The sequence below is a fragment of the Pipistrellus hanaki genome (assembly GCF_964339955.1).
Source record: "Pipistrellus hanaki genome assembly, chromosome: 4".
Classification (NCBI taxonomy): Eukaryota; Metazoa; Chordata; class Mammalia; order Chiroptera; family Vespertilionidae; genus Pipistrellus; species Pipistrellus hanaki.
The window spans coordinates 52342533-52367387 of NC_140506.1; the positions used below are offsets into that span (position 1 = coordinate 52342533).

The 24855-nt window shown below is 37.2% G+C and overlaps 1 protein-coding gene across 8 annotated transcripts in view; it reads left to right on the forward strand.

Moving 5' to 3' along the window:
• Positions 1-24855, forward strand: part of PAM (peptidylglycine alpha-amidating monooxygenase) — a 238202-nt gene that overhangs the window by 40167 nt on the left and 173180 nt on the right. The window contains exon 1 of one of the 8 annotated variants that reach the window (XM_084881785.1): positions 4530-4632. The exons of the other annotated variants lie outside the window; for them this stretch is intronic. The gene's annotated coding sequence lies outside the window, so the exon portion shown is untranslated. Of the gene's footprint in view, positions 1-4529; positions 4633-24855 lie in introns of those variants that run through there. 8 annotated transcript variants of the gene reach the window in all.

Sequence of the window (24855 nt, forward strand, 5' to 3'; positions counted from 1 at the left end):
CAATAGAATGTTTCAAATGCAATTTGTAAGTTAGAGAACACTGGAATTTCTGAAGAAGAACCCATTCCTGATGGAAGAGATGGGTCTTAAAGAGATGGTAGGGTTTAGATTGGTGGGAAGGAGAGACAGAAGGAATGTGATGGGAAGAATGGGTAGGTATGTGTGGGATGACAGGAGGAGAAAGCAGTTAGAGCAAAGTCCTGGGGGAGGGAAAATACAGAGACATACTCTTGTATCAGATTGTCTCATTGGCTGTAGCTCCAGGTGCCCAGAGTGACAAAAATGGGCTTCTGTTGCAGCTGAGAAATCTGCACTTGACTCAGTGACCACAGGGGGAGCCTTTGGGGATTTTGGAGTTTGGTAGTAACCTGGTAGGACAATGGTTTTGAAGTTCATCAAGGACAATGTGATACATAGAATGATTAAATGAGAAAGGCACTGCAGTCAGGAGACCAGAGCATCATGAGATGACTGGAGCAGATCTAAGCTGGAGGGGACAGCCTGGGACTGGAACAAAGAGTTGACAGAGCAGTGAAATTTGGCCACAGACTGGGTTTAAGGGTGATGGAGAGTTAGAACTTTTTGCCTTTGAAAGTTCTGTGATACTTTTTCATCAAATTAATATGCATTTGTTTTAATTAACAAATTTAAACCCAAATGCTAGTCATAAAATCCCATATACCACTGATTTTTTTTTCAGTACTTATATGCTTCACTGTAATTAGGAAACGTGTTGTATCAAGACCAGAGGAGCCAAGAATGCTGCTCATCTGGACTAGAAGGAAATTCAAGATAAATTTTGAGGCAAAACTAGCTTAGGATGAAGGCTGTTTTGCCTTATCATCAGAAAGGTGATTTGGGAGAGGAGGCAGGCTGGCCACTGACTGTCAAGGCTTTAGAAATCCTGGCCAAATAATCCCTCAGAGGCTGAACTTTAATCCCCACTTGCTTCTGACTTGGCACTTGCCAACATGATTTCACTTTTGTTTAAGAAACAAGTTAAGCTCAGGATCTTGGTGAACCCCAAGTTTCAATTTAAGGATTAAGGGTAGCTGCATGGGAGCTGATGAGATTTACAAAACCTTGACAGTCAAGGGGTATTTCTTTGGGAAATGTGCTATGATTTTTTTTCCCCCGTGAAAGAATATTTCCACCTTCTAGCTTTTGTTTTCTTTCAGTTTGAGGAATTATAATACTATTTATCATAGATGTCATTGAAGCCTTGGGAACCACTGGGAAAAAGGTAGATTTTTCTGAAGTTTAGGACAGATCAGGGGATATACAGTTATCCAGGGAAAATATGTCAGGGCTTGGTGGAGCTGTTGTGGGGTCAAACCCTGGGTTCAAAATAAGACCAACAGAGGCTGATGATTGATTTAAAAAAAGCAGGCAAGGATTTATTGAACTGGCCAGGATGGCCGCAAGAGTACCACACGCAGGTGGCCACACTCGCGACCGCACCGTTGCAGGTGTAGTCAGTTCTTTTAAAGGTCTAAACCACAAGAATTCTCCTTTGTTCTGAATTCTAAATTCTAAATTCCACATCCTTCTGAACAAAAGCAGATAGTACAGAAGCAGAACTCAGCGGTTAATCTCAAAGGTTATCTACAGTTTCTACTCCTGAAGCTACTGAGTCAGTGAGAATCAATCTCCTGTGGTCCTGGTCCATAGGCACAGGAAAATTGCTTAGCTTCCAGGTCTCAATCTGGAAGCTGAGGCAACTACCCTATTGTTTAAGCAAGTAAGCAAGTACCGAAGCCAGAATAGCAGGGTTAAAATTCAAACAGCAGTTTTTACCCAAGCATTGTTGCTACCATATTTCAGAGCTAGTGCTGTTACTGGGTAGATTTTGTGCCTGCTCCCAGCGCAGTGCTGTGAGTGGCCTAATGTGGCTATGCACTTCACAAAGCCTCTCTGTGCTGTCCTTAGGAATCCAAGGAAAGGAGGTGGTGACTTTTGTAAGAAGTCATCCTCCTGAGAAAGAGTTTATGATCTCTGAAATGGTGGTGAGGTTGGGCTGATCAGAAAATTTAGTTGGGGTGTCAAGAGGAAATAGAATACTGATGAGAACTAGGCATAGTGAGCTGTTTTTGTAGACGAAGAGAGAATAAAAACAAAAGGAAGCTTAAAATTAGGAAATGGATATGGGGGAAATTAGGCCTTTGTTTTTTCTGAAGTAAGCCTGTTTAACTGGACACTTGCTTAAAATTAGGAAATGGATATGGGGGAAATTAGGCCTTTGTTTTTTCTGAAGCAAGCCTGTTTAACTGGACACTTAGTCTGGCTTGGGCTGTTTGTCTCATTGACACTTTATTTCTGCTCCTGCTGGTGATCTTTCCTATTCCCTTCAGCTTTTGCAGTGGTCAGAGGCCTGTTGGTTTGGTCTTATTTTGGGGTAGGTTCTTCTTAAGTCAGTACCTTTAAAAGAAAAGCTAACAAACCAGCTTTACTGTTGGACTGTTTCTTTATGACCATCCATCTCTGAAAAAGTCAATACACCTGTCTCTTTTTGGTGTGTGTTATATAGATAACCTTTGTTTGCTTTACCCATCTTAATTCTGCTTAGACAGGTGGATCATCTCCCTAGTAAGTTGTCAGACACCTTGAAATAGTCTGGCTAGTATGCTAGGATCTAGTACTTGTTCTTTTCTGAGAGCAGGTAAACCAGGATTGCAAGTTTAAAACACATTGAAATTAATTTCTATTTCTTTCAAATTAAATAGTGATTCATATCCAATGGTTAAAAAACAAAACAAAACTTAAAAGTTTAAAAATATACAATATAAAAATTGGAGGACTCTCTCAGTTTTTTATTGAAACAGCCAGAAGTAAATACACCTAGCAATTGGGTGTGTATCTTCTAGACATTTTTTCAATACATATTTAAATAAACAAATATATTTATTTTAAAAATTGAGTCATATATATGATGTGTGTGTGTGTGTGTGTGTGTGTGTGTGTGTAGATTATTTTCACTTGTATCATGGCAAATTTTCTATATGTATCATTTTCACTTATATATGATAACATTTGCATGTTTTGCTTCTAAAACTGAGGGTCTTAGGAAAATCAAGTGAGTAGGTAGAGGAATAGTTCCGTTTTTGTTGTAAAGCTTTTTCACTTTACCTAAGCTAAGGAAAACCAAATTATTCTGCGTTTTGTGAGGGCAGACTTTACCATTCTTTCAGAATTCTCCCTCCAAATTTTCAAATAGGTTTAAATTTTGTGTAGTTTTCCTGATTATACAGTGGGGCTGTTTTATTCCATTTGACTATTTTTGTAAGCAGCATTATTGCGATTCACTTGTATGCTTTTTTTTTTTTTTATCACAAGGGAAACATTAAAGGCAGGCTTAGCTTCATCTAAATTGAAGTAGAAATAATAATAGTTTCTTTGAAATAGCTTAGATCTAAGCATACAGTACCAAATGATAGCCTTCATATTTTATTGTTATGACTATCTTAAAGAGGATCTGCCAAGTTACTTGCTTATCTTTACAATTACAGTATTTGCAGCAGAAAAGTTAGACCACGGTATTGTTTGAAAACATGTCAATCCAATATTCATGGAGAAGAAAACAATAGTTTGCATAGTACAGGTAATAAATTAAATACTTATGAAAGCATTGCATCTGATCAACTAAGCATGACATATTATTAGAGACTCAATTTGATGTTGAAGCATTGTTATTTTAAGCAATTACTTTAAACCTGGCATTTTTAAGAGGGGGTTGTATTGATATTTCCATGAACGTGGGTGACAGAAGCAGGGCAGGACAGATAGTTCAAAGGGAAGATTTCAATTGTATGTAGCTTGCGGGTTATCAGAAGTAGAAGTAATTCTGCTGTGATAGGAGAGACTTAATCAAGAAGACTGTGTAGCAGAAAGATGGCAGATTTCCTTTGACTTTATCTAGAGTGTCATAATTAGGCATTTTGCTGGAGGTGATTTCTGGATAAGTGATGTATTGGCAGGGCTTTACTGGAGCTTGGAGATAAATGGACCGGGCAGCTGCTGCCTCCTGGAGAAGTAAATAGAGAGAATTAGTTTTCATTGTTATCAGCACACTGACCTCGGAAGGCACAGATGTGAGCTTTCTTTTCAGGGGGAATCAAGTATTCAACCTCAAGGAAAAGGATGTTTTAAACACAATCATATTAATGTTTGTTAAATGAGAAAACCATCTATGAATACTTATACTATTGCTACCTGTGAGCATTATTTATTGACCTGTGACTTCATCAGAGTTTCAGCTGTGAGAGGAATATTGCTAATGGATTCATGTAATGACATTTGTCATTAAAAAGTCACATCGCAATGAATAGATTCAGAATTCATTGAGTCCCTTGCTCTGTGTCACACCAGCTCTCTGTGACAACCTTTGTTTCCTACTTAGCAAATCCAAGCCTGGTAGCTCCAGCCCCAGGAAGTTGTTAAAGCAATTAAAGGCTCTGTCTCCCAGCACATTGCTTGGTTACCATAGTATCCTCTGCCTCCAAGTCTCTCCTGATGATGTCAGTATGCATACAGGGGTTGTTCAGAGCATCTACGTGGGGATGATTCACCCGTAATAAAGCCCCTTTTTCGTTGCTGGGTTTCCAGTGCGATTTCAGAAGTCCCTGGAAATGGAGGGTAAGTGCCTTCTTTTGCATATCAGAGAATTACTAAACGCCTCTATTATTCTGTTTTAGGTGTATGAATGGTTTCATGCTTTCCAAGATATACTACTGCCTGAAATCATAATGTTTTAGAGCATTTCAAGCCAATTTTCTAGAATAGTCACAGTTTATACTGTGTGTGTGTGTGTGTGTGTGTGTGTGTGTGTGTGTGTATGCGCGCGCGTGTGCTTGTACACGTGGGACAGACAAAAATAACTGTGAAAGCACAATGTAATGCCTGCTACTCTCCCTGGTTGGCAGCAATAGCAAACACGATTGAGCATTTAATTTTTAATATTTGAATTATGTAAATTTCTTAAAAGTATTTTGACAGGTGTCACAGCACAAATGGGGCTATATTTCAAGTGTATGAATTACATATTTTTGTTGATACTTTATATGTTTTATCCAGCTTAAGCAATATTAACATTTCAAAGGTCTAAGATGATAGTGGCAGATATATTAGAAAGCAGGGCCAAGTTAGGATATGAACCTTTATGTTAGAGATATTAAAACTTTCACTGTAGAGCAAAGATTTAGTTATGGGGCGACATATGAAATAGAAAGTATATTGTTAACCATGGTTGCATACTTATTTTATACTTTTAATGCTTGTGAAAATATCTCACAACTTGATAGTGGAAATAATGCCCCTATCTTGTGATAAATGAAATTAGTGCTTCATGAAAGTTTTCCATATAATATAGCGAGGCTTCTTAAGGATAAACCAACTGGGTTCAGCTTTATGGGAAGAATGCTGTAGAATCACTTATATAACATTCAAGTAGAAGAGCCATGGACAAATATTTTCCTTGAAAAGTTAGTCTCCTGTTTCAGTTGTTTCATTCAGTATTTCCTCAGAAAGAGACAATGAATGAAGCACAGAGATGGGTTGCTTCCTACCAGCTTCTGAATCTCTCCATTCTGAGAGTTCCGTTCATATGTCATGCATGATTCCTTCTTCTTGATCCCCAGGGGACTCTTTCAGTATATCCCTCAAAGAATGTAATACTGTGTTTAAATGGAGGAGGTAGGTGAAGTCAGTTTCTAATCAATCAACAGATAGCCATGCCAAAAAAAAAAAAAAAAAAAAAAAAAAAAAAAAAAAAAGAATGAGAATGGCATAGATGGGGTGCAGAGCTCTCTCGTGTCTTTATTCTGCGTTGGAGAGAGACGGATGGCTTTTTTTTTTTTTTTGAGATGTTGGTAAACGGTTTAGACTGTCCATTTCTAGAGGGACATAGATTGAAACTGGCATTTTATGTTTGGAGACTTCCGGAATATCCACTGCTGTCTAACTTTCCTTTGCTTTTTTGTGTGGGATTGTATTAGTGGACTGGCTATCCTCTTCATTCCCCTTGCTATAAAGAGTCACTGAGAAATACATCTGTGAGAGTGCAAAAATAGATTAAAATTTTAAATTTAGTTGCTTGTATGTGAGGATATCTCTCTTATTTATCTTAAATATCATAAATGCATATTTGATGAATTCCTTTCTACTCTGAAAGCATGCTAAATGCTTTGACTTTTAATTTCTTTTCTAAATTCAGACTTAATCCTGTTTTTGTGTTTGAAAATTTGCCGGTTAATTGTTATTAAAACAAATTTCTAAAAAGTAGAGATAACATATGATACTACCTAATTTAGGCCATGGTGGGTCAAATAGTAAAGAAATTGAATCTGTATAAACTGTTTCCATATTTTTAAAACCTTTTTATTGAAACACTTTCAGAATGTTTATGTTGAAAAGAAGGCGAGTACCTTTCAGGATGTATTATATCAGGGCTTTGCTCTTTGTTGTATTAATGTTTTTGGTAATATAATTTAATCTAAGTAGCTAACTCTACAATAAAAAAATGCTTATGCAGTTTTGAACCCTTAAGATAGTCATTCAAGTATTCTCCTGCCAACTTGAATGATACAAATAGCATTTTATATCGAGTGCTCTATAGAGATGACAGTTTTCTTCATGCTTTAGTCAGGAAATGTTTCCAAGCAGTTTTAGGCAGGGTGGTTTTAAAAACTGGTTTAGCGAATTTATGTCATAATAAGAATGTTTTAACTTTTACAGATATTTAAATTTATTCCTGCTGAAATATAAAATGCCAGGTCTGTAGACTTGGTAAAGCATGAGATGAAGAAATATAAATATGACAGAAAAAGGATCACTTTGACTCTCTGCACATGATAAGTTAAAACAAACCAGCACCCAAAAGAATTAGAGGAAGCTGAATGGGAACATGGACCTGGAAATAAACATTTTGTCCAATGATAGGAGAGAAACTCAAGCTGTGAGAAATTGGTTATGTGCTTTGCCCTGTTTTTTGTTTTTAAAAAATATATATTTATTTATTTATAATATATATTTATTTATAATATATATATATATTATAGCCGAAACTGGTTTGGCTCAGTGGATAGAGCGTCAGCCTGAGGACTGAAAGGTCCCAGGTTCGATTCCGGTTAAGGGCAAATACCTTGGTTGCGGGCACATCCCCAGTAGGGGTTGTGCAAGAGGCAGCTAACCGATGACTCTCTTTCATTGATGTTTCTGACTCTCTATCCCTCTCTCTTCCTCTCTGTAAAAAAATCAATAAAATATATTTAAAAATATATATATTGATAATATATATATTATTGATTTTAGAGAGATAAAAGAGAGGGATAGAGAGATAGAAACATTGATGAGAGAGAAACATTGGTTGGCTGCCTCCTGCACACTCCCCACAACCCAGGCATGTGCCCTGACTAGGAATTGAACCATGATCTCCTGGTTCATGGGCCAGCGCTCAGCCACTGAGCTATACAGACCAGGCACTTTGCCCAGTTTCTATGTTCATTTCACTGCAGAGCCAGGGCTGGGACCTGGAAGCCCACACTCACAGGAGGGTTTTTCATTTGAATGGCAGCACACTCACTAGTTGGAATTGAGTACATTTTTCCTAGGCAACTTCTCCCACAAAAGAAGTGATTAAAACAGTATAATAGGTAGGAAAGTGTATTAGTTTTCTTTTGTTGCTGTAACAAATGACTTGCAAACTTGGTTGTGTAAGTAATACAAATTTATTATCTTAGAGCTCTGTTGGTTAAAAGTCGGACACAGATCTCAATGAACTACAAAATCAAGGTATCAGCAGGCCTACATTTCTTTCTGGAGGCTCTAGGGGACAATCCATTTACTTGTCTTTTCCAGCTTTTATGGGCCACCTGCATTCCTTGGCTCATGGCCATCCTCCTTAATCTTCACAGCTAGGAAGTAGACCAAATCCTTATACAGCCATCTCTGATTCTGCACAGCTGGGAAAGGTTCCCACATTAAAGGACTGGGGTGATTAGATGGGCCCCATCTGGATAATCCAGAACACTCTTCCCATGTTAAAGCCTTTAATTTCTAATCACATCTGCAAAGTTATCAATATTTCTGTTACGTAAAGTAACATATTCACATGCTTTGGGGATTAGGACACAGATATCTTTGGGGATCAGCATTCTGCCCACCACAGAAAGATTTCAAAACGTATGGCCGAATCCGTCAATATTAAATTCACAAGTCATATATTTTTACTGACAACTATAGGTTACACTGGTGATTACCAACTGAGACCATGAAATTTTGACCTAATTGGATGGATGCAGTCTTCCCTAAGGATATTAAGATGCCTCAGGAGAGTTAATGAAGGAAAATCAGATTAGAAATAAATGTTTCTCCAGCCCAAACTTTCAAAACTCTTGAGGTACAGATGTGAGCCTCATAAAGTGACACTATTCTCAGTTTAATATTTTTAGTGCGACACTGAGATCAAATGAAGTTAATTAAACAAAACTGATTTGGGATTGCACAAATTCTATTGTATTAGTTAACTCCTATGTGAATGAGCCTGGGTTTCTTTAGAAACTGAAGGGTAATGGCTGGGCCACTAGAGACCCAAATGTGAGATCTAGTAACCCTGAGTTTTGAATAACACTGTTGTTCACAGATCTGGATTTAAGCCACATAAGTCACAAGACCCAGCTGATGAATATGGCAGATATGCCTTACATGGTTCCCTAGTAAAGCACAATATATTGTCATAATTAGTAATGCTAGACTTGAGGACAACAGCTGCAAAAATGGTTTCTTTTATTTTTCACATCCTGTGTTTACCATAAATTTGAGCCACTTCATTGAACCTTGGTCCATCCACACTAAGTATAAGATAATTTATCTTAGTAGTAGGTTCTAAACCTTCTTTGCTAAACCCTAGTGGTGAAAGACACAGAAGAGTCACTACTTTAGTGTACTACTTTTGGACAGGAAGCCTAACGTTGCATTTTGCTGTGCTTCTCTCAGGTAAAGGCGATGGAAGGAAAACCAGCTGTTTTCCTGCTGGCATTCCTTTTTATTTTTAGAATTATTTTCTGGAGGACAGCTGAACAGTGCTGTAGGACCTTCGCTTAGAAGACCAGGGTTTGTGGAAGGCACCTTTCTTTGGAAGAAGTAATTATTTTAAAATTGTTTCTTTTTGGTACTAAAGGACTACAACCTTAGGATTCTAGATAAAAGCAAAATCTGATTTTATGCCATCATGGGATTTATTTATCAATAAAATACTATCATTAAAAGAAAATGTTACTTGACAATGAAGTAAAAATTAAAGTGGTTAGTTACACAATTTGCTAAATTATAAAATAGCTGTGTATCTATAGAAAACATCTCTATAAATAAAAACATATTTAGTTGAAAGAGTTTCTTTATGCATATATTAAACTCACTTCGGTGTTCAGTTTCTTTTATTTATCAATAGTAAGTTACCATTTCAAGTGCTAATAAAAACAAATAGAAACCAAACACCTTTAAATAGGTTTTAATATGTATGCAGAATTTTCATTTTAATATAGAATTTCTCCAGCTATGGTAAATTAGAGTGAGTAGAGATCAAATCTTTGTTTCAAAAAAAAAAAAAAAAAAGAGAGAGAGAGAGAAAGAGAGCACGAGAGAAAAAACTTCAAGCATCTTCTTTCTCTGTGATAGAAGAGACTGTTTCATCTTTAAATCATTTTAAACTGCCTCAGTTGTTTTACTGATCCTTTAACTTTGTTAAAAATTATCTTAAAAGTTTATCTTTGAGAGAGATCAGAGATAAAGGAGCTAATGGAGAGAAGAGAGTTTTGAGGTTCTGAATGGTATTTGGTCAATGGTATTTGATAAGATGGAAGGAGATTTCAAAATCAAAAACTTCAAAGACTCTTATGATTTCTAATTGACTGTTTTGGAAGCTAGCTCAGAGACTTTAAGTCTAGGGGGATTTTCCTGGAATGGAAGTAAAGCAATGGCAAGTCAGTGAAGGAACTAGGCAGTCATCCTGTTTTCCTGCTCTAGAGGATCTGCAACCTGAGAACCACTGGGAGAGCTCTACTCATTTCCTCACTGACCTTGCGATCAGTTGATTTTCTTTAACTTATTGTTGCTTTAATTGACTTTAATCAACATTTGTTTTAAAAAACAATTATTGAAATTATGAAGAAAATTGTTTTGTGGAGTGCCCCAATTTCTTAGGGTTTCTGATATGGAAATGAGATTCTGTAAGTGGACCAATTCCTCCCGCCCCCTTCCCCTGCCCTCTTAATGTCTCTAAGGTAGCCATTTCAAGTGCTAACATAAACAAATAGAAACCAAACACCTTTAAACAGGTTTTAAAATTGTATGCAGAATTTTCATTTTAATACTGAATTGCTACATCCTGTGTTTCATTGGAGTGATGATTAGTGGAAATAAAGGGTACCTGTTCCGCAAGCTAACTAACTCTGTGGCCAAAATTAGGAAGAAGAAAGGTCAAGATCAAGCAGAAATACCTTGAAGGGTATGAGGGCACGGGGGCAGATGCTTGCCACCTTCTGAGGGATAGTTGCTGTGACCACTGCTTTGTAGGACTATCCAAGAGATCGGAAAGATAAGAGAGAGCCTGGGGCTTACTATCTGTCATAGATGGCTTTACAAAAATCCTAAGCCTGTGTTGGGGCTGGAGCCATAGCCATGCTGGAAAATCTATGCTTTTTCTCTATGACAGAGTACAGGGGAGGGGAGTGAGTGCAATTAAGGACCATTAGTCAGCCTTCAATATTCCTAACTAAGGGGATGAGCTCAACAACTAAAAGATGTTTATAAATTCAAACCTCTCAATAACACATACATACCACTAATATAAGCTCAAAAAATTTCCCAAGTCCTGGGAGAAAAAGTGACACAAGACTATGACTCACCAGTTGGAATATGGCAGGAGTCATGCTGCATTGTTTTCCTCACTGGCAAAGGTCAGTCTTCAGTCAAAATGCAATCTTAGTAATTACTATTGAATGCCCTCATGTACCTGACAGTGCACTAAGCACAATGCAGAATTAATCAAAGGACAATGTAACCTCAGATTTCAAGGAGTTTCATCTAAGAGCAGAACTATATATGTAGGAAAATGTTCTTATCATTGAATAACAATTATTGTCTTATTTTCATGGTACTTTTAACCTAGGGGCAAATTCATTTTATTTGCATTCAACTGAAAAGTAAATTTATATTAAAATTCTGAATGAATTGATGTTTTCTTTTTTAATATATATTTATGATTTCAGAAAAGAAGTGGAAGAGAGAGAGAGAGAGAGAGAGAGAGAGAGAGAGACAGACAGACAGACAGACAGACATCAATGATGAGAGAATCATTGATTGCTGCTTTATTTCTGCCCCATACTGGGGATCGAGCCTCCTTGATGGGATCAAACCCAGAACCAATGCTCTATCCACTGAGCCAGGTAGGGCCTGATATGTTTTCTTGATGGCAGGCCTGTTATCCTGTTAAGTTTTTTATTTCCCCACCTCTCTTGGTCCCACTTGCCTGACTTTAAAATTAATATTTCTTTCTCTTGTGTGCTCTCACACACACACAAACACGCAGCGTGCATACACTCATATACACAGTGTTACTCTATAAATGATTCCTAGCCTAGTCATTCTCTTTACTCTTATTTCCATCTTCTTTTAGGCTTCCAATAACATTTATTTAAACAACCCAACTCCTGTTTATTGAGCGCCTACTGAGTGTAAAGCACTGTGCTCCACACTGAGGCCTCTGCCCCCCCCCCCCACTCCCATTTACTCCCCCTGCAGACCTTTGATTGTACAGTCAGCAGTATTTCCTTTCGATGGGTAGAAGTTAGGTAACATTAAAGGAGAGAGCAGGCAGAGGAAAGGGGCACAGCTGGCTATAGAGAAAAGAAATTGAAGATACAATTGGAAATCAAAAAATAGGAACTGAAATAGCATTGCGATTGTGTGGAAATGGGAGTCCTGTTAAGTCTATAGGACAAGGTAAAGAAGCAGCACCAGCTGAATTAGATTGTGTGCTTTATCAAGCATTTTTTGATGAGCAAAATAGATCGCCATATTTGCAAATTGAAACTTCTCCACTAACTTACCAGTTTATCCTTTTCAACTAGTTAATTCCCAGGTTTAAAAACCTCAAAACCTTATTATTATTTTTTTATATCACTGCAATTATTTCTCTGTCCTGCCCATTATCTGGCCATTACTTATTCATCTTGACTGCTAAACTTTTAAAGTGAAAGCCCCACATAATCTTTAGAAACAACTTGTGCTTTATAAGTGGAACTTAAAGGGGAAGATGTTCTTATGCCAAGAATCACCATAAAGTAGACTTGATAATTATCTAGAATTATGTCCTAATGTGTTAGCTCTATGAGTCTTTTCCAGTTAGGTTTAACCATTGTTGAAAGACTGTGCAGAAACAGTAGCTTGAAATTTAGTAAAATGTTGAAAATTGAAGAATAGTTGATTTTTCTGGTCAGTGTATTTTCATTGTCACAATCTCTTGTATTGATTTGGTTTTGAGTGTTATAACAGATATCTCACTTGTTATCTGCCTGAAGATTTTTTTCATCTTAAATCAAAAGAAATGTAGGAGTTAGTGGTTTTTAACCTTGAGATGTGGGGAAAAGAAAAAAGGTCATTCTTGATGAAAGCTTTCACTACGATATCCAGAAATTTATACTTAAGCTTCCAGACAGCCAGTAATTATCGCATTGCAGTTACTTTTCAGAAGTGTTTACTCTGAGTTGAGGTTTTTGTCTATTGATCTGAATCATGAATTAACTCTCACATTAATCCAGTAGTTTACCTCAGAGTCAGTCTGCCAGCCTGTGCAAAATCACTATGTTCTTGCTAGACACACATTTTTAATTCTTTGCCACAAAAGCAACATTGGCTCAGAGAATTAAGGCACCCCCTGCTTCAAGGAACTTAAATTTTAAGGGGAGAGAAGAGAATGCAAGGAGTATGATACCACAGGGATAAAGACACACCTATTTCTTTGTCTCCCTTTACAACAAAAGTGCTCAAGTTCAGTCCATGCATTTGTCTGCGGTACAGTTCTTCCTGGTCTCTCCTGAACCCATTCCTTTCAGAACCCACCTCTCCACCAAAACTGCTCACATTAGGATCATGAGTGGCTGCCAGGTCATTGCTGTGGTCACCTCTCCATCCTCCTCGGAATTGACTTTCTGTGTCATTTGAAACAATTGATCATTCTCTACTCCTACCACGTTCTTCTGGATTTCCTCCAGCTTAACTTGCTTTTCTTCCCCTTGTTATGTTGTTTGCTGGGTCTTCATCACCTTCCTGACTCTAAATGTTGGAATATCCGAGAATGTAGTCCTTGCTCCTGGTTTCATCTCTGTTGAAACTCACTTTCTCAGTGATCACATGCAGTCTGTACACTGACAGTTTCCAAAGTCATATTGCTTTCTGAGCTTCTCTCGAACAGTAGACTACTTGAGGTACATCTAATAAGCACCTTAAACATAATGTTCCCGGACTACTGGTCTTTCTCCTGTGGTGAACTTGCTCTTTCTACAATCTTTCCTCATAGTTATTCCAGAAACAACTAATGGAAACATTTTGGTATATGTCTTTCCAAGCTCATGTGGGTGAGGATGTATATTTCTCACCACCACTCTTAATGTCATTTTGTGTATACTGTTTTCTTTTACCCTACCACTCCCAATATTTCCAGAACATGTTTTGTATACCCTAAAGTATTCGTTGGAAACCTAGCATTTAGTAACTACTTGGTTATACCATAATTTATTAACTACTCCTAATAGATTAGTAAACATTGAATTGCTTTCATGACTTACTGTCATTATATAAACTATGACTAGTATTTCCATTACAAAAATAGAAAGAATACAAGCACTTCATCATTCTGGTTTTACACTCTCCCCGTATGATAGCCACTAAGCATATGTGACTGTTGAGCACTCAGTGTGACTATTCCAAATTAAGATGTGTGGTAAATGTAAAATACCAGATTTAAAGGATTTAGTTTAAAAATGTAAAATTTCTCATTAATAACTTTTATATTGATTACTTGTTGAAATAATATTTTGTTTATTGGGCTAAATAAGAGTGATTTAAACATTGACTTCATCTTTGGCCTTTTAGTTTTTTAAATGTGACTACATGGAAATTAAAAATGATGTGTGTGGCTCATCTTATATTCCTATTGTACAGCACTGTTCTAGTTTCTCATGTTGAAATTCTTGGGGTAGCCTTTCCTCCTCTCTACCTCTTATATGCCATCCATATCCTGTTGGAGCTACCGTTAAAATATATCCAGAACATGGCTGCTTTTCACCCCCCACTTCTCCCCCTCAGGTCCAAGTTATCATTAGCTCTTGTTTAGCTTCTTGCAACAGCCTCTTGCCTTAATGCTTCTGCAGCCTACTCTCAAAATAGTGGCAAAGTGATTCTTTAAAAACGTGTCAGATCATGTCTTTCTTCTTCTCAAAAACCTCCAATGGCTTCTTCTCTTATTCAGAGTAAAAGTCGTGTCCTAAAGATGCTGGTGCCCGGCTATCCCTTGGGCTTTATTTCTGCATTCTCCCCATCATAAGCCAAACACGTTTCCCACTTTGGGTCTTTATATTTGCTCTTCCCCAGCCAGAGCCTCTTCTCCAGGTACCTGCAGGCCCAGGCTTTCACATCCTCAGGTCTTTGCTTCACGCCTGTAGGAAGTGATAGGGACCAGGGAGCAATGGAGACAAGAGAGCAGGTTCTGAATATATTCTGAAGGTAGAGAGGAGAGGTTTGGCGGATGGATTGGGATATGAAAGAACTGAGGAGGACTCCAAAGGCTTTTGGCCTGAACATTGACAGGATAGAGTACTTGTACAGAAGATTATGAAACCTTGTGTGATATTTCTTCATTGTTTTCAGTGAAATATAAAATAGTTAATTTTGGTTGACTTTTGAGTATTTTGAGTATTTTGTAGGGTTATAAATGTCAAAGAATGTACTTTCACCTGTCCGTCACTCACCAGGGTTTTCTTTTTTAAAAAATTATTAATTTAAAATCCCTCTGTCTCCCATGTAAAGAATTATTTTCTGGAACTATTATTCTAATGGATTATAGCTGCCTCTTCATCATTTTATTTAATAGAACTATTAGCTGTAGTGATAAAATTATCAAGTCATATGTACATTTACTTGTATGGGGAAATAAACCTTTAAAGTAGCAATATAACAGAGTACAATGTATTTTATTCTACTGCAGATTTAGTCACTGGTTCTAATAAATAACTTTTTATATGTTGAACATATTTTCTTTACAAAGGAATTATAGTTTGTTGGAGCATGCAAAAGGGTGGGTGATATGATTTCAAGACATAAAAATTTAAAGTAAAATAAAATAAAAGGAAAGGAAAGGTGACCAGCTATTGAAAAGTTTCATTGTCAGTATTAGATTGGTTTCCTAGGAACTCTGATGGATGAGGTAGCATTTAATTGAGGATCAAGGTTCTGATAATTATAAAATAGTGATGATTTTAGGGTTATAATGGTGAGACCTATTTAAAGTTTTGTGTTTTTAGAACATTTTGAAAGTGTTTCTATTAATGCACTCAATTTTGAATTATCCATATTTATAGAAATCTGAAAATGAGTTGATATCTGAATTCCAGAATAAATTTGAAAAGTCTCAACATAAGACCAAGTCTTTGCCAATGTGACAGAGCGGTGGCATACATTGACTGTCTTGTCACCACTTATTCTGGGGCTATAAATGAGAAATAAAATTATGAGAAGGTAGGCAGCATTAAGTGTGGAGGATTATTTGGATAAGAAAAAAATAAACTTTTTTTTTTTTTTTAGCTGAAGTTAAGTATTTTCTATATGATTGTATGAACTTTCTGATTATTCAATGTAAAAAGAAACATAATTCTTCAATTAATTATAAAAATAAATCAAACTTCTACAGTATCACTAATAGCAACCATTACTGTCACATTTTAACATGCTCAAATTTTAAACCTAATTCACTCATCTCCCTTTTCCTATTACTCCTACTCCTTCTCCTGCCTCCCCTCCCCTTCTCCCTCTTTGCTCTCTTTGTTCCATACCAAATTGTACCTACTTCACTTATCATTCACTCAAATTGCTACCCCCTTCACTGCTGATTAATTTGTTTCAATCTGCTTCATGCCTTAGAACTAATCTGTAAAAAGTCATAAAAAATTATTAAATGGCTAAATATCACATGCCCTTTCAGACCTTATCCCAAATAACCTCTTGGTAGCATGTGGCCCTATAGATCACCATTCCCAAGAGAAAGCATTAGGAAGTGTCCCTGCCTGTCCGCATGCCACCTTCTCTCTGGTATGTTCTTCCCTTCTGCCTAACTGTCCCAGTGAAAGCCCAGTTAGCTCTCTGAATGTTTCCTTGAATCCTAACAAGATTAATTTTTCCCTCCTCTCTGCCACCAGTCATGTCCCTTGTTCATATTATATGTGGCTTTGTTTTACATTCAAGTTATTTATGGCGTTGACCACTTAGCTAGACTGATCTGAGATCATTTAAGGTAGCATCTTCGTTCATCTTTATACTTCAACTCTCAACATATAATAAGCACTTGATAAGAGCTTATTGGATGAATGAATACATTTTGTTATGGTGCACATTAAGAGTTTAGAAATACGTTCATTGTCAATATTTATGTGTGCTCATAGTCCTTGTCAAATTTCAAAACATAACTGATACACTTGAGATTGCTATGAATCACTGAACTTACTCTCTAATCTTTGATGCTGAATATTTAGTGCTAATGAGAGTATCGAAGAGAAGACTGAGTTGGGAGAATACAAAAATGGAGAGAAAGAGGAGAGCTCTTCCCCTGCGATCCCTCCCTGTAATCCTTTTGCTTGCTCGGTCTAGTTACAGAGAGCTCCTGAAACCCACCCTCCTGGGTGGAAGTGCTGACTCTAAGTTATATCTGCACTTTCACATTTTCTGTTCACCAGAATGAAATAAGGTGAGTCCCAGAATAAAATCACTTATAAAAATAATAGCAAACAGAAAACAAGATAGGACAACAGCAAAACAACCTGACATCATTTGGGAGAAAAATGAAGTATGTCACTTGTTAGAAAATTTCTGAAAGTTCTGGTATTTCTTTTAATAAAATAAAGTTTTATAAGAATATATTAACGAATATATAAATATGTACATTTGTAAATTTCTCATTTAATTCCATTTTAGTAGGATTACTGTTAGTTGTTCAAAATATATGGATAGTAATTTTCAGATATTGTCTCTTTATACCTATATGATTCTCATGTACATTAGAATTGCCTTACAGAAAGTGTATAACACATGGAGCTCCGGTAAAATAGAAATAAATAGAATATTTTTGAGAGGATATTTGTACTGTCACTAGATTTTGTTCTTAATTGACAGTGCACTATTTTTTGCCAGTACTGTATGTGGCAGTTTTTACTTTCATTTATGAAAGAAAGTACATGTTATGCCTCTTGTACTCTATGAAAATGTGCAGCTCTGGCAATTACACTGGATGGTTTTGCTGTAGTAATTAAAACACAGATGGAGCTCATTTCTTTCCCAAGTGTTTGATTGGCAGATTCTCTGTGATCAACACTTCCCTCAGCTGAACACATCAGCACCATCTGCCTCCACTCAGCTTGGAGGGGGTGGTCGCAGTGGAATTTCCTGGTCATCAATCGAGCCAGTTTAAATAGAGTATATTACTCTTCCTGAAGCTCTGAAATGCTGCACATAATATATAAGGGTTTTCATGACAGTTGGTTTGCAACTTACAGAAATATTCGTTAATAAATTTTTTGAAGTTCACCACTCCTTTTCTTTGACTAAAATATTCACAGCATTTCAAAATCACTACATCTTAAAAAGTTTGTTTCTAAATAAGTTGAGTGGATGGAGCATTTTGTTTTTAGCGAGGTTGTTAGAGATGATTTCAAATTGGGGTCCTATGTTTTGAACCATTAGTGCCAGCACTAGTTACAAGTAAAAATACTTGAGTATGCTGCCTCTTACAACACTACAACACTTTAGAAGAAAATGCCCATCTAAAAATTATTGTATATTTATAACTGTTAGAAATAGATTATGTAAATGATACTTCTTTATCTAAATATTAGGATAATAAATGGGTTGAAATTTATGTTCATCAAGTTTTGATGCAGATAATTGAATGTGAGTTGATTATTATGTCAAAAACCATACATTTAAGACCTCAGAGGGAAGGTAGGGGAAGGTGGGGGTAAGGGAGAGAGATCAACCAAAGGACTCGACTCGTATGCATGCATATAAGCCTAACCAATGAACACAGACAACAGGGGCAGTGAGGGCATGAGTGGGGCGGTGGGTAAGGACACATTTGTAATACCTTAATCGATAAAGGAAAAAAAAAGACATTGGAAGCACCGGAAAAATGACATCTCTAAAAAGGAAATGTAAAAGATAATTATTTATTGTCCTAGAGCTATATTTTGAGATGTTTGCTTTTGCAAACATATAGTCTAGATTTGTAAAGAATACACATGTGTTATACATAATAACACAAATTCTATACATAATTAAATAATGGTAAACTGATTTGAGTTCCCCTTCTCTGTCCAAATGGATAAATAATTATGGATGCCAAGATGAAAAACATGCTATGTAGTACTTATGGGGGAAACTGAATGAATTAGACTATTGCTCACAGAATGTTAGAACAAGTTATAAAAGAATTAGTTAGAAAAACATCCTGAAAACCCCTGGAATACACTCATTACTTATGGTTCCTGTGGAGACCCACTGATGGGCAACAGTGACTTTTGGACTTTGGCAAGAAGTTGATGTTTAAATTTGTAAACCTGACCTCTTCACAGTTGGAGAGAAAACACAATGCATTTGGAGGTGAACCAACAGAAAAGAAGTGAAGTAATTATGACTGTATAGAAATTTGTCATCAATTACCAGAAACCTTTACAGATAAGCTTTGAATTAGCCTCTCATTATGCTTGAATATATAATCACCTCTATTCAGGCTTGGAAATTTTCAAGGTAAGAGGTGGGAGAAGAAAGAAAGAAAAGAGTAACTGGTTGTTTGGAATGTGTTTTAGTTTATGTAGTAAACATTTACCCCTGGGAGCCTACATTCTCATGAGGGAAAGGATGTAATCATTTCAATACAACAGACTGGGATAAGTACCATAAACAAAGTGCTCTGCAAGTTCAGAGCAGGGATGCCCCAAATGAAGAGGAGCCCATACCGTGTGAACATCCACTCACTCAGGTTCCCCTGCTCAAACACGTGCTGTCTTCTTTCCCGACCTGCTGCTTATTTCTGTGCCGCCTCTATTGAGTTACCATTTCCTATAGAGTGTACATTTGCAAACAGTCACCATTTATTGAGTACTTACTGAATGCCAGATACTTTTCCGTGTACTTTCCTCATTTCATTCTCACAGCAGTAACCATTATCGTTACCATATTTTGCAGATGAGGAAATTGCCTAAAATGACCCAGTTAATCCAGTAGTGGGATCGGGGTTACTCCAGACAGAATGCCAGATTACTGTATTACTGTAGTGCCATTTGAGCCCACCCAGCTCCTAGAACTGCCCTAAGTGTGGAATGAATTTCCCCTATCCCCACCCCTCTGGATTTAATCCCAGGGAAAGGGGAGCAGAGGAGACCTAGAAGAGCACCTCATGATGAGAAATTAAGGAAAGAGGAGCCGAGAAGGGCAACAGTAGTCAGAAGAGACTGGGCAGGGAGGAGACTGTTTATTACAGGCATCTCCCTTCCCCCGACATACACACACACACACACACACACACACACACACACACACCATTAACACAGACTCCCTACCATGGTTGTCCCTGGGCCCCTCCGCCTTATCCCTGTTTATACCCTCTATCTGTGTCTAAAGGCGGATGGGTACCCTAGAGATAGCGTGAAGAAAATACTTCTTAGTGGAAAGGAAGTTTCATTTTATTAATTGTTTTTCCAGTTAAAAGAGATTGCTGAGCACTTGGACTCGGTATTGACTAGGATGTAGAAAAGCAAATTTCTTACTTAAAACATGACAGCATGCTCACAGTCCCAAGGGAATGTGAGCTCCTTCGTCTTAGTCCCAGTTTCACTCTCTCCTGCTCTGTCCGATTCTTGGTTTCCCTGTGAGTAATATGAGGGATCAGGGCTAATAGTTCTACTGTCCCTGCCAGCTCTGAAAAAAGCTGGTGAGTATAAGGAGCTAACAGTCTATCTGAGCAGACATGAAAATTGTTTATTAAAATATGTATAACAAGTTAAGTACAAGGAAAAGTTAAATATAGTAAAAGAAACAAGAATAGCTCTTGTCCATGGGGTTGTGGGGATTGATTGCAGTGGAAGTTGCCTACTGATATGGTGCTGACACAGGTGTATAATTTGTTAGAAATCCCTGAATTATATATTTAAAATATGCATTTCATTCAAACACACAGCAGAGGAATAAAGGTTAAGTAAGGCAGTTAAAAATTGAATTTCCAATCAGTGTGGAAGTTCCAAATAGCAAACTCCAAGTAAGGACCACAGATTCCAGACAGGTGAGCTACATTAGGAAGGTGGTCTGAGACAACCCAGTAACAGACCCTGTGTATGATAAACTGTTATTTGGCTTCCCTTCACTATTTTTACTTCTTGAAATATCTATGAGACTATTTGATTTTTTTTTCTTTTCTTCTGGTCATATTAAAATTGCAGTGCACTTTTTATCCTTTTAAAAAAAATTAGCTGTTGCTACTTCTTCCAAGGGCCCTACCTACTTTCTTTCTTTTCTCAATCTGGCAGTTACTATCGGAGGCTCACACATCTCGACAGTGCGTTGCACATAGTTAACACTTCATAAATATTAGTTCTACAGAACTGTTGAGTTCATGTCACTCTTATGCTACAGCTTTTTCTGTATAACCAATTAAATGCACTTCCATCTACTCCCACCCCTATTCTGTAGACAGATGATGTGTTCGTATACTTCTGACTGTTTCTTTAAAATACTTCTTTGTATTTTTAATTTAAATTCTTATCTTAGGTTAAAATCTTAAACTATTATTTCACTGCAAATAGCACATTAATAGTTGGCTGAAAGTGATTTTTTTGTTCTGTCCAGTCTAAAACTAAAAAACAAACAAAAAACCCCCAAGTTTTTGGCAATGGGTAATCTGCTGTGTCAGATGACATCAGTGCTAGAAGATAACATGATTAAAATGCCTTGCATTAAACAAGGTGGAAAGATTGAAGGAGAGAGAGTAGATGAAAAAAGTTGGAATAATGCTCAGCTTGAACGACGAGTACTGAGCATGGAAAGAAGCACAGACGAGGGAGGGCAGCCAGGTCCGTCATGCTCGTGGTACACCTCATCCACACTATCCCCATTTCATTCACAGAATTGGGCAGCCTAGATTTTTGCTGCTGTGAATTCTGGGCCATGCTGATTTAGAATTGGTTATTTTGGTCTCCTTTTACCTCAGTCCCCTAAGTTCTTAAAGTCCATGCTCAATATGACTTGTTCCTAAAACCCAGAAGGCAGCATTGACCCTAGAGAGTGAGGGTTAACAACTGACCCTAGAGAGAGAGTGGAATGGTGGCACTGGCATCAGTACTTGGGGTGTGGCGAATAAAACTGAGGTGGACAAGGGACACAAGCGCAGGATGCGACCAAGGTGTGGTTCAGAAGGCAGCTCCTCGCTTCCCATTCCCCAGCAGATAAATTTAAACTGGTCTCACATGCTCAGGCAGGGGGGAGGGGAGAGGGTGTGAGCCCCGTCACTCACATGATGATAGATAGCCCTAGCTCCCAGGAGAGCCAACTCCAAACTGCCCAAGAAGTTTAATGAGACATGATCTCGATCTCTAAAAAGTAGCCAATCGAAGCGTTTTTTGATAGAGCAGGAATAGGTTACAGACAGTGTCAGTGTCTGAAGTTGTAGGGATAAAAGGATGGGATTTGAAAACTTCCATGAAGAGACAAACATGTTTTTAAGGTACTTGGTGCACATTTCAAAATTTTGATTCTTCCTGGTATAGTTCAGTGGGAATCCAACCCCAAGTTGAATGTCCCCAGCCGGGCATGAACACCACACAAGGCTTCTCTGAGAGGAGCCCTGCATCGCCTCCTTTTTTAAGGTTCCTGGGTTATTAAATTCTAAATGGCAACAGCAGGGTGCAGAGACTGTAGCATGTCATCCATGTTTACATTTCATTTGCTCAACGCCTCTTAGTACAGTCATAAAACAGTGGCTGGGTGTTTAATGTGATTTGAGGATAACACAGAAGTTTTCCCACTGCCAACCTCCCATAATTTCTCAACTATGAATATTTAAGCTTTTCCAAATGGATGTGATAGAGGTTATTTTACAGAATTTTTTGTACAGTATTGAGAACCAAAAACTTCTCAAAAGTTATTACTTTGGAATAGAAAATTTTGCTGGGGGAAGAGGATGAAAGAATGAAGTATGTAGAGTCATCAAGAGAGAGAAAATATAAAGAAAAAGCATTAGCTACTTCAGAGTTAGATGTCTTATATTTATAAATTTTGTCACCACAACAGAGTTTTCAAACTACCAGAAGCTGTTACAGAATAGACTAACGTAACAATGTTTATTTCACAACATTGAATTGAAATAGTAACAAATTGCTATAAAATCCTACAAACTTTAGGGAAGAGAGTTAGTTACAAGACAATGAAAAACGATTTATTTTTCAAAACATAAATAGGGATTAATGGTATGTGATTCTCCAATTTTAAAAAATATTTAAGTCAAAACTTAAAATTCTTTTCTCCTTAAAATGTTTTGAGTGTGACCATCATGCAGAAGTTGATGTGAGAAATAGTGGTGAAAGACTCAACAACTGGGTGGTTCAGGCTCTCTTGCATCTGTGACTTGATTCTTGGAAGGAACCCTGGAGCAGATGCCAAACTACAATCAGGGAGAGCAATTAAGACCAAGTAATCTTAGCGTGCTTGACTAAGAATCAGAATTTGGATCCTCTCTTTTCCCCTCGGCATTTTTCCTCCCAAGAATGGACATAAGGAAAGAAACTGAAAATGACCTCAAGCTCACACTCTTAACTTCTACTGGTTCCGAGTTTAAATTTACTATAAAGCCTTAGATCCATGCTGACATGCTAACTGTTAATAGAACCAATATCACACAGCAGAGTCCAAAATTGTGATGGTGCAGTCACAGAAAGGGAACATTCTCAAATAGAGTCTGACCATGAAAAAGGAAGCAGTTTTCCCCAGTTCTCTACTAGGGGGGAAAAAAATACACTTTCATTATTTTATCTCTTCTTTGTATGTTCTGTTTTACTAAGCAATAAGTTAATTTAACCTACCATTTTTACTTCATTGTTGTTAGGAACATTGGAAATGGAAACTTTTAGGATAACATTTGATTTATTAAAAAGCCACAAACCTAGCAGATGGTGTAGGGAAGCAGCATTAAGGATGCTACTTGATCCTTAATTCAAGACCATACTTGATGCTGCATCTGGAAGAAGAGCTGTGCCAGGAAAACGCTGTTGAGTTAAAGACCATGTTATTCATAAATATTCAGGAACATAAGAGACAAGTGTTCGTGAGCACAGTAGTTATATGAAACCAAATAGATATTCCACGGGATAAGGTTTCCACAAGCATTTCTAAATCTGTAGCATTTACTCATACGGCATTTTTATTAACCTGTGGAGTGTAGAATTTTATAATGAATCCAGCCAAAACTTTATAGTTGCATTGTTTTATCTTATTCATTCTCTGTACAAATGAAAGTTGCCATTTATAATAGTCCCAGGGATAAATAATTGTGTATTTAAACTCCTTCACACTAAATATAGAATCTCCAAGTTTTTGTCTTGAAATATTTCCCAACACTTGCAACATTAAAAAGCTGGGTACAATTAATTTTAATGGGAATAAGTGTGATAGCTGGCATCTGATTACTGTCCCTGTTATTTAGTTTATTATTTTGCTATAGCCACTGTATTTGTGAGGTTTTTTTTTGTTTTTTGTTTTTTGCTTTCTGCTTAATACATGCTAATTGTATTTTTTCCAGTGAGGAAAAGAAGGCTTCAAAGCAGTATTAAATACAGGTGACATGTTTCATAATTACTTTTATGACACTAGAAGTAAGTCACTTAAAAATTCATCAACTCTATTGACCTTTGCTTTTTTGATTAAGAAATGTAAGCTCTTTGGAATACTCACTCTAAATAAACATTTGTGCTATAATCCATGCAGTTAGCATATTATTGCTAGTTCTGAACCTGGGTCTAGATGCCAAATTAGGCTTGTCAGGAAATCACCCACTATTATAACAAAACAGGTACTGGTCTGATGAGAGGCTTCTGAGGTTCCCAGAGACTCGGCAGCTGGAGAGGAAGAGCCTTTTCTACGTCAGCCTTGATCCTCTGTGGGAGCCCTGCAGGCGCTTGGCCTGTAACACAGCAGCCTGCTCTGTTAGGTTAACAGAAAAAGGAACGAGTCTATTTTAAGCCATTCCAAATACATGAATTAAATGGCTAATAGTTTTATTTTTAAAATCAAGCATTTCCTTAGAGAACTTGGGAGAAAAATCCTTGGGTAATGGAACTCCCTAATACAGGCGATTTTAGAAGCTAAAACCCTGCTATCTTCCCTTCAACATTGCAAATTTTAGATCTAGACTACGGGTGAGAGATGAAATATTACTGAAATCAAGTATATTCTTAATAGTTCAGGAGAATGACTCAGAATAGAATCATGTACAATCTTAATATGAGCCAGGCCATGGACTGTTTATGTGTGAGATTTAATATTGAATGCCAGGCT